This window comes from Sphaeramia orbicularis, chromosome 6, assembly GCF_902148855.1.
Source record: "Sphaeramia orbicularis chromosome 6, fSphaOr1.1, whole genome shotgun sequence".
Classification (NCBI taxonomy): domain Eukaryota; kingdom Metazoa; phylum Chordata; class Actinopteri; order Kurtiformes; family Apogonidae; genus Sphaeramia; species Sphaeramia orbicularis.
Genome location: NC_043962.1, coordinates 17,144,496 through 17,155,496, shown reverse-complemented (window position 1 = coordinate 17,155,496; position 11,001 = coordinate 17,144,496). Strand labels below are relative to the sequence as shown.

General features: G+C 31.9%; 1 long non-coding RNA gene across 1 annotated transcript; it reads right to left on the bottom strand.

The window, feature by feature from the left end:
• Window positions 1-3,250: 3,250 nt before the first annotated feature.
• LOC115420577 (uncharacterized) lies at window positions 3,251-3,557 on the bottom strand. Its single transcript, XR_003935560.1, has 2 exons — window positions 3,508-3,557; window positions 3,251-3,319 (listed from the first exon to the last, which is right to left on the bottom strand). It is a non-coding gene; the product is annotated as an uncharacterized LOC115420577 (long non-coding RNA).
• Window positions 3,558-11,001: the final 7,444 nt, after the last annotated feature.

Sequence of the window (11,001 nt, the reverse complement as noted above, 5' to 3'; positions counted from 1 at the left end):
AAAACAAAGAAAAACAACCCAGTTCAGCGTTTCAGCGGTCTCCTGAGGAGGCTCCGGCCATGACAGGCTGTGTGGATGACTTTAACTTGTGGTCCAAAGGTCACAACTGCAGTTTTACCAGGCGTCTAAAACATAAATAGGGTTCTCCTACAGTATATATGTTCAGGTTCTGTCAGACGTTGGCCTCCAGTGTTTTACAGTGGAACAGCTGCACAGAGGAGTGGAAATGTTCAAAAAAACATTCATAAATATGACTCTTAATAGATATATGAACTTTAAGTCTGAAGTTTGTATGCAATATTTAATATTTATTCCAGCATTTATATTGTTTTCATCAGTGATGAAAGTGAGGAAAGAAAAAAAAACCTGAACTTTTCTGAGCATTTCATTCTGCATGCTCTTAGGTGCTGGGTGGTGAAATACTACAATCTACTGAATGACTTCAATGTGTAACAAACCTGGGGCTCGTTTCTGCACTAGTTCGTTAAATCGTTAAGCCCAGCACAACGCAAAATGCGTCTATTTAACGCATTTTGAGCTATCCTGTTTCTGGGCTCGCTCTTTGTTCGTTAACAACTAGTGCAACGCAAAATGCGTTTGTTCGTTAGTTTGTTTACCCCAACACAACGCAAAATGCGCTATCCCGTTTCTGGGCTAGTTGGTTAAAAGTGAGCGCTCGCCCAGGTCCTCGTTAAAGAGCTGATTTTAACACAGACCTCAGAGGTCCGCGTTAAAAGGAGGATGTATTCTCGTAAATTCATTTCACAAGAAGTGAATACCTCCCTGGAAATAAACAATACACAGGAAAAAAAAAATTATAATAATAATAAATATGCTTAAATATCCTACAATACATGCAAAAATATACTTAAATATGCTTAAATATCCTACAATACACGCAAAAATATACTTAAATATGCTTAAATATCCTACAATACACACAAAAATACCCTTAAATATGCTTAAATATCCTACAATACATTCAAAAATACACTTAAATATGCTTAAATATTCTACAATACACGCAAAAATACACTTAAATATGCTTAAATATCCTACAATACACGCAAAAATGCACTTAAATTTGCTTAAATATCCTACAATACATGCCAAAATACACTTAATTATGCTCAAAAATCCTACAATACACGCAAAAATACACTTAAATATGCATAAATATCCCACAATACACACAAAAATACACTTAAATATGCTACAATACACGCAAAAATACACTTAAATATGCATAAATATCCCACAATACACACAAAAATACACTTAAATATGCTACAATACACGCAAAAATACACTTAAATATGCTTAAATATCCCACAATACACGCAAAAATACACTTAAAATTCTGTAATTAAAATGTTTACATCTACAAACTGTACTTGAACTAAACATGAACAAATATGAACAACCTGAAAATTCTTTAGTAAAATAAGTACAATGTTAACAATATTACGCCTTAGTTTATCATTTATACACATGAATCACAACTTACAGATCGCAGTGGATCTACAAATACACCAAACATTAAATAACAGGGAGGATATTATTAAAATTCCACATACTTCTCTTAAGACATTTCAGATATTCACATTTTTTTTGGAAAAGACTAGTCTGTAAATGTAAACATTTTTGTGTAATTTTACATTTTTTACGCTAAAACAAAGAGACAAATTTGCAGTTTTTGTTATTTATAGTTTATTATGATAGTGTTTTACTGGTCTGATCCACTTTAGAATTACCTGACCTATAATTATTTTAACATCCTTGAGTGTTAATATTTTCAATGTTATTTTTGGATTTCACAAATTCATCCCACAGGCCGGATTGATCCCTTTGGTGGGCCGGATTTGGCCCCCGGGCCGCATGTTTGACACCCCTGCTGTACAGTGTCCCTCCATTAGGCTTTGAGTGAAGTTGCCTGTTTAAACACACAGGCCTCAAACACACATGGAAAGACATATGCTTATAATTCTGCACTCATACATGTGTGCATGTGTGCATGTACGCACACACAAAAGGGTGTGTTTACACATGAAACCTCTCAGTTTGACTCTTTTTTTCTTCTCTGGGGCTGATGAGGCGTAATGTAAATAAATTACAAATCCATTAACATCATCTGAATTGAATATATGAGCTGACGTAGGAAATGATTGTTACACGTCCTGATATATACATGTATGCATACGGGTATGGATCTGATTATAGCAACAGATGTTATTTATTTCTGTTTTATAAACTCAGCTAAAGATCATGTACATGCACATCAGTCGTTGCTTTTCCACTGACCCTCAAATTGCGCAAATATATAAAAAATTTACCAAATGAAAAAACGACAACTGTCATTTTTTGATTAAAAGTTTTTGCGCTGGCAAGAGGTGGTTTTTCGGGCGTAGCGCAACTGGTATATCACGCAAAACTGCAATGGAAAGACCTTTTTGCGCAACTCGTCACACGCACAAAAACAAAAAAAAAAAAAAACAGATGTTGGTGGATGTTACAATAAACAAAGAAGAAGAGTTTTAAAAGAAGTGTGGTGTCGCATGTGTGGACACACCAGGAAACTGAATCATTTTTTTACTTAGCGCAAATGGTATATCACGCAAAACTGCAATGGAAAGACTTTTTTTCGCAACTAGAGTCAGGTGAATAAAAAAAAAACAGATGTTGACATACGTTACAAAAAGCGAAGAAGAAATATGTCGCGGTATGTGTGGACACACCAGGAAACCCAATCATTTTTTAACTTAGTATGAGATAGAGGGATAATATATAATAATAATGAATATATTTGTAAATCAACACATTATTTACGTTTGTTGCCATTTTTATGGAATGACTTTTCGTGTCATCTTACGATAATAAATAAAAAAATCATTGCATTTGTGATTTAATGGAAAAATCGACAGTGCCCACTTCTGTTTTTTTCAACATTTAGTAAATATCGGGAATAAAATTTTGCCTAATGGAAAAACGACAATTTCGCCAAACCTCAAATTTTTCAGTGAAACGTTTTTGCACTGGCAAGAGGTGTGTTTTTTTTGGTGTAGCTAAATTGGTATATCACACAAAACTGAAATAGAAAGAGTTTTTTCCGCAACTAGACTCACATGAATAAAAAAAAAACAAAAAAAAAAAAAACGGATGATCGATGTGATATTTATGTTCGTCACCATGTTTATGGAATGACTTCTCATGTCAATTTCGCCAAATTCTCATGTTTCCATTAAAAGTTTTGGCGCTGTCAAGAGGTGGTATTTCGGGCGTAGCGCAACTGGTATATCACGCAAAACTGCAATGGAAAGACCTTTTTGCGCAACTCGTCACACGCACAAAAACAAAAAAAAAAAAAACAGATGTTGGTGGATGTTACAATAAACAAAGAAGAAGAGTTTTAAAAGAAGTGTGGTGTCGTATGTGTGGACACACCAGGAAACTGAATCATTTTTTTACTTAGCGCAAATGGTATATCACGCAAAACTGCAATGGAAATACCTTTTTTCGCAACTAGAGTCAGGTGAATAAAAAAAAAAACAGATGTTGACATACGTTACAAATGCGAAGAAGAAATATGTCGCGGTATGTGTGGACACACCAGGAAACCCAATCATTTTTTAACTTAGTACGAGATAGAGGGATAATATATAATAATAATGAATATATTTGTAAATCAACACATTATTTACATTTGTTGCCATTTTTATGGAATGACTTTTCGTGTCATCTTACGATAATAAATAAACAAATCATTGCATTTGTGATTTAATGGCAAAATCGACAGTGCACACTTCTGTTTTTTTCAACATTTAGTAAATATCGGTAATAAAATTTTGCCTAATGGAAAAACGACAATTTCGCCTAACCTCAAATTTTTCAGTGAAAAGTTTTTGCACTGGCAAGAGGTGTGTATTTTTTTTTGGGTGTAGCTAAATTGGTATATCACACAAAACTGAAACAGAAAGAGTTTTTTCCGCAACTGGACTCACATGAATAAAAAAAAAACAAAAAAAAAAACGGATGATCGATGTGATATTTATGTTCGTCACCATGTTTATGGAATGACTTCTCATGTCAATTTCGCCAAATTCTCATGTTTCCATTAAAAGTTTTGGCGCTGTCAAGAGGTGGTATTTCGGGTGTAGCACAAATGGTATATCACGCAAAACTGCAATGGAAAGACCTTTTTGCGCAACTAGTCACATGCATAAAAAAAAAAAAAAAAAAAAAAAAACAGATGTTGGTGGATGTTACAATAAACAAAGAAGAAGAGTTTTAAAAGAAGTGTGGTGTCGTATGTGTGGACACACCAGGAAACTGAATCATTTTTTTACTTAGCACAAATGGTATATCACGCAAAACTGCAATGGAAATACCTTTTTTCGCAACTAGAGTCAGGTGAATTAAAAAAACAGATGTTGATGTACGTTACAACAAGCAAAGAAGAAGAAATATGTCACGGTATGTGTGGACACACCAGGAAACCCAATCGTTTTTTAAATTTAGTGCAAGATAGAGGGGTGATATATAATAATAATGAATATATTTGTAAATCAACACATTATTTACGTTTGTTGCCATTTTTATGGAATGACTTTTCGTGTCATCTTCTGATAATAAATAAACAAATCATTGCATTTGTGATTTAATGGAAAAATCGACAGTGCACACTTCTGTTTTTTTCAACATTTAGTAAATATCTGTAATAACATTTTGCCTAATGGAAAAACGACAATTTCGCCTAACCTCAAAATTTTCAGTGAAACGTTTTTGCACTGGCAAGAGGTGGTTTTTTAGGGTGTAGCTACATTGGTATATCACACAAAACTGAAATAGAAAGAGCTTTTTCTGCAACTAGAGTCAGGTGAATTAAAAAACCAGATGTTGACAAACAATTAGAAGAACAACAAACGAATTAGAAGAAGAAACATGTCGCGGTATGTGTGGACACACCAAGAAACTGAATCATTTTTTAATTTAGTACGAGATAGAGGGGTAATATATAATAATAATGAATATATCTGTAAATCAACACCATATTTACGTTAATCGCCGTGTTTATGGAATGACTTCTCGTGTCATCTCGCTATAATAAAAACGAATCATCGCATTTGTGATTTAATGGAAAAATCAACATTGCACACTTCTGTTTTTTTCAACATTTAGTAAATATCGGGAATAAAATTTTGCCTAATGGAAAAACGACAATTTCGCCAAACCTCAAATTTTTCAGTGAAACATTTTTGCGCTGGTAAGAGGTGGTTTTTTGGGTGTAGCTACATTGGTATATCACACAAAACTGAAATAGAAAGAGCTTTTTCCGCAACTAGAGTCACATGAATTTAAAAAAAACAAAAACGGATGATCGATGTGATATTTATGTTCGTCACCATGTTTACGGAATGACTTCTCATGTCAATTTCGCCAAATTCTCATGTTTCCATTAAAAGTTTTGGCGCTGTCAAGAGATGGTTTTTCAGGCGTAGCACAAATGGTATATCATGCAAAACTGCAATGGAAAGACCTTTTTTCGCAGCTAGAGTCAGGTGAATTAAAAAAACGGATGTTGACGTACTTTACAACGAGCGAAGAAGAAGAAGAAGAAGAAGAAGAAGAAGAAACATTTTGCGGTATGTGTGGACACACCAGGAAACTGAATCATTTTTTAATTTAGTACGAGATAGAGAGGTAATATATCATAATAATGAATATATCTGTAAATCAACACCATATTTACGTTTGTCACCATGTTTATGGAATGACTTCTCGTGTCATCTCGCGATAATAAAAACAAATCATCGCATTTGGAAAAAAGTTTTGCGCATATGTCCAAATATAAAAGCCACTACTACTGTTTTTTTTTTTTTTTTTAACCCATAAAGACCCAAACAGCCACTGGTGATCAAAAGCATACTGATCTAAAATGTTTAATACCTGTTGATCCACTAATTCTATCAATGTAAGTAAATAATTGGTGTAAAATACAGTTTGTCATCTTTTCATGGTCCTTAAATATGACCCATTTGGACGTTCAGAGGCTCCGTAGTTACCATGGAAACACCCTCATCTTCTATAACCTTGATTCACCAGTAAAACCCATGGAGTTTGATAAATGACAGTAGATGAAGACACTTGTTTTATGTTCATTTGTTGATATCTTCGCTGAAAAAAAGTCACATTTTCTTCAGTTTACTCTGTTTCTGATATTATAACCCTCAACTTTCATCGAAGCTTTTGTGAACATCTATGTGATCAGTATATTAAATATACACTGAAAAAAAAAAAAAAAAAAGATACGCAATATCTACTCAATAAAAATAACGCAACGCATTACAAGCAATAATATAAAAATTAAATTTCACTATGTTTGATATTGAGAAAATTTTAATTAACCCTTTCATGCACAAATGATGAGAACCTTAATCAAGATTTTTTTTCCTGAGTGTTTTTATTTCTCTTTAGGCATGAAAAAAACAATGTGATTGAAAATTTTGTTATGAAAACAAAAAAAAGTTAAAAATAAATATTAAAAAATAGTAGTAATAATAATAATAATACAATTCTTAAGAACCTATTTTTCACGAAGTTGCAAAAATATCCACTCAGCTGGACACCATGCGTTTAAGTTTTTGAAGCAAAGAAACATGTATTTACTGATAAATTGCGTGAAAACTATTACTGTTACGCTCAGAGGAGATCTACACAATGTTACCAATTCATGCCAGAAAACATATGTAAAGTGTTAAAACTTTAATAAAGATACGTGCAAAAAACAAAAAAACCCAAAAAAAACAAAATCCATGAATATACAGGAGAAGAGCTGTAGAATAGCTGTCCACTGTAGTGACCAGTGTGCATGAAAGGGTTAAATGAAGTCCTTAATAGTTATCCACTTAATATGAGTAGATTCAAATGCAAAACAATATGGAATTAAGTTATACCCTAAACAAAAATATTGACTTGATATGAAAAAGATAAACTTCTTAATGTGTAAATAGTACTTAGAAAAATACATTGAATTCTACTTTTTAGTGATTTGTAATTGAGTAATAATCATCTACATTGATCAGTGAATAGATTAAAATTCAATCAGTGCAATGAATTCGATTTTTTAAATATTGTTCTTTCTTAGTAGCAACTGCCCCCCAATAAACTTATATTTTCAATGGAAAAACTACAAAATACAGAGGATAATTATTAGTTGTTATTCTAATAATTATTATTTATAATTATTAAACCTAATTATTTACTAGTAAGTATCAGTCATATGATGGCATAGTGTATAGATATGATTAGATGAGGAAGGTTATTATTGTTATCAATTATATAAGGAGAAGGGGTGGGAGTTTATAAGTTGTACTTCTTCTCACTCCTTTTCGAATATGTATTATATGTCTTATGTTTAAGTGTTTTGTTTCTTTATTTTCTTCTGTTTGACGTTCATGTTCGAAATAAATACATCAATCAATCAATCAATCAATCAATCAATAATATTCTAATAAATGGTGATAAATTACTTAAGAAAAGTTAAATATAGAGAACATAATATTTTGGACCTGTCACATCAGTATCACTGGGTCTTCATGGGTTAATTTGCCCTTCCTTCTCCATAATAACGACCCTTCTTCCCTTTAAAATAATTACCCTCCCCCACAGGGTAAATATAAAAATGTTTCAAAAACATTTAAGAATTATGGGGATTTATTTAAAGACATATCTCTGAGCTGCAGACATGCCTACAGCATGTGGCTTTACATATTTTATGCAACTCATTTAGTGAATTCTGGATTTTTAGAAACATGAATAGGTTTCTGCATTTATTCTCACATTTAATAAACTTCTTTTAAGTCAAGGAGTTCCTTTTATTCAGACATTTGTGGTTAAAATGAGCCAAGAAAACAAACATTGTCTTACAAACATCGAAGGACTGGGACAGTTTTAACCCTTAAAGACCCAAACATCCACCGAAGACCAAAACCATCTACTGATCTAACCACAAACTGTGGAACATTAGAAAAGACCAGTCTATTAATATTTTTAAATCGTTCTTAAAAACGAATTTGTTCGCGCTGGTGTTTAACAGAAACTGAGCAGGACATTTTATCTGTTTTTACTTGTTTTATTTTCCTGTTGCATTTGTTTTTACTGTTTTAAGGTTGTTCTTAATTTCTTTTTTTTGACATATAAATTTTTTTTTTTGGAAAAATATAGTACATCAAAGACAAAAAAATCAATATTTCAGGAAACAAAAATTTGACAAACAGATAAACGTCATCGTTATTGTTTGTGCATCACACAAATATATACATATATTTTAAACAAAATATACAAGAGGTAAGCAAACCTACATAAAAAAAAAAACCAAAACATAAAAACGTACATAAAAAAATAACTAGTTGTTCTTAATTTCAGCATTGGCACTTTTCATATGGCTGTAAAAAAAACTTTGGGCATCATTGGTTGTTGTAAATGTGCTATACAAATACATTTGACCTTGATCTAAACTGTTTAATACCCATTAATTCACTAATCCTATCAATACATGTAAATAATTGGTGTAAAATACAGTTGGTCTTCTTTTCATGGTCGTCAGAAATGAAAAAAAAATGTATTTGGGAATAGACACAAAAATAGCACTGGGTCTTCATGGGTTAAATGTATATAAAGTGATTATTTATAGTATAGAAAGTGTTGGTGTGAATCATTTATGATACATTCTGTTCCATTGTACAGTCACATAAAAAATTATTAGACCACCCCTTGTTTTCTTCAATTTCTTGTTCATTTTAATGTTTGAATGTAATTTGTTTGGACAAATATAATGATAACAACAAAAATAGCTCATAGTAGTTTAATTTCAGAGCTGATATCTATCCATTTTCCGTGTTTTCTTGATAAAAACCAAAATCATTTCAGTTTTTACATTAATATCTATGGCATTGTACTGACCAAAACAGTGCTTTTAGGCATTCCATGTTTTCTTTTCTGTCTGTTTTAGTCACATGACACACACAGGAGTTAGTACTTGATTACATAACCATAGTTTTTGATGAGTTTTGATGGTCTGACAATTTTTTTGGAAAAATACATAATTTACACTGAAAAAAACTCAAATTTAAGAAGATAATATTACAGTAAATGGTGATAAATCATTTAGGAAAGGGATAAATAGAGAGAAAGTTTAATTTGTGAGTAGACACAAAAATAGCACTGGGTCTTTATGGATTAAATGTATATAAAGTGATTATTTATAGTATAGAAAGTGTTGGTGTGAATCATCTTACGGTGCATTTCTGTTGCATTATACAGTCACGGAAAAAATTATTAGACCACCCTGTTTTCTTCAATTTCTTGTTCATTTTAATGCCTGGTACAACTAAACGTACATTTGTTTGGACAAGTATAATAACAACAACAAAAATAGCTCGTAACAGTTTAATTTCAAAGCTGATTTCTATCCATTTACCATGTTTTCTTGATAATAACCACAATCACTTCAGTTCTTACATCCATATCTATGGCATTGTACTGACAAAAACAGTGCTTTTAGGCATTCCATGTTTTCTTTTCTGTCTGTTTTAGTCACATGATACACACAGGAGTTAGTACTTGATTACATAACCATTGTTTTTGATGAGTTTTGATGGTCTGATAATTTTTTTCGTGACTGCATATAGAAAAATACCTCATTTACACTGAAAAAACTCAAAATTAATCAGATAATATTACAATAAATGGTGATAAATCACCTGAGAAAGGTTAAATTGAGAGGTAAAATTAATTTGGGAATAGACACAAAATGTGGGTTAAATGAGTTAAATGTATGTAAAGTGATTATTTATAGTATAGAAAGTGTTGGTGTGAATCATCTTAAGGTGCATTTCTGTTGCATTATACAGTCACGGAAAAAATTATTAGACCACCCCTTGTTTTCTTCAATTTCTTGTTCATTTTAATGCCTGGTACAACTAAAGGTACATTTGTTTGGACTAATATGATGATAACAACAACAAAAATAGCTCGTAACAGTTGAATTTCAGAGCTGATATCTAGACATTTTCCATGTTTTCTTGATAAAAACCAAAATCATTTCAGTTTTTACATTAATATCTATGGCATTGTACTGACCAAAACAGTGCTTTTAGGCATTCCATGTTTTCTTTTCTGTCTGTTTTAGTCACATGACACACACAGGAGTTAGTACTTGATTACATAACCATAGTTTTTGATGAGTTTTGATGGTCTGACAATTTTTTTGGAAAAATACATAATTTACACTGAAAAAAACTCAAATTTAAGAAGATAATATTACAGTAAATGGTGATAAATCATTTAGGAAAGGGATAAATAGAGAGAAAGTTTAATTTGTGAGTAGACACAAAAATAGCACTGGGTCTTTATGGATTAAATGTATATAAAGTGATTATTTATAGTATAGAAAGTGTCGGTGTGAATCATTTTAAGGTGCATTCTGTTCCATTGTACAGTCACGGAAAAAATTATTAGACCACCCTGTTTTCTTCAGCTTCTTGTTCATTTTAATGCCTGGTACAACTAAACGTACATTTGTTTGGACAAATATAATGAGAACAACAAAAATAGCTCATAGTAGTTTAATTTCAGAGCTGATATCTATCCATTTTCCATGTTTTCTTGATAATAACCACAATCACTTCAGTTCTTACATCCATAGCTATGGCATTGTACTGACAAAAACAGTGCTTTTAGGCATTCCATGTTTTCTTTTCTGTCTGTTTTAGTCACATGACACACACAGGAGTTAGTACTTGATTACATAACCATTGTTTTTGATGACTTTTGATGGTCTGATAATTTTTTTGACTGATTGTAAATCGTACTGACACTGATGTCTTCGAGGCTCAACTTTCCAGCGTAACTGGTGAAATGAAAAAGACTCATGTGATTCCATGCCATTGATTTGACATTTCAAGCTGTGGTGCAATAATTACTATGAACAACATAAGGCCTTCG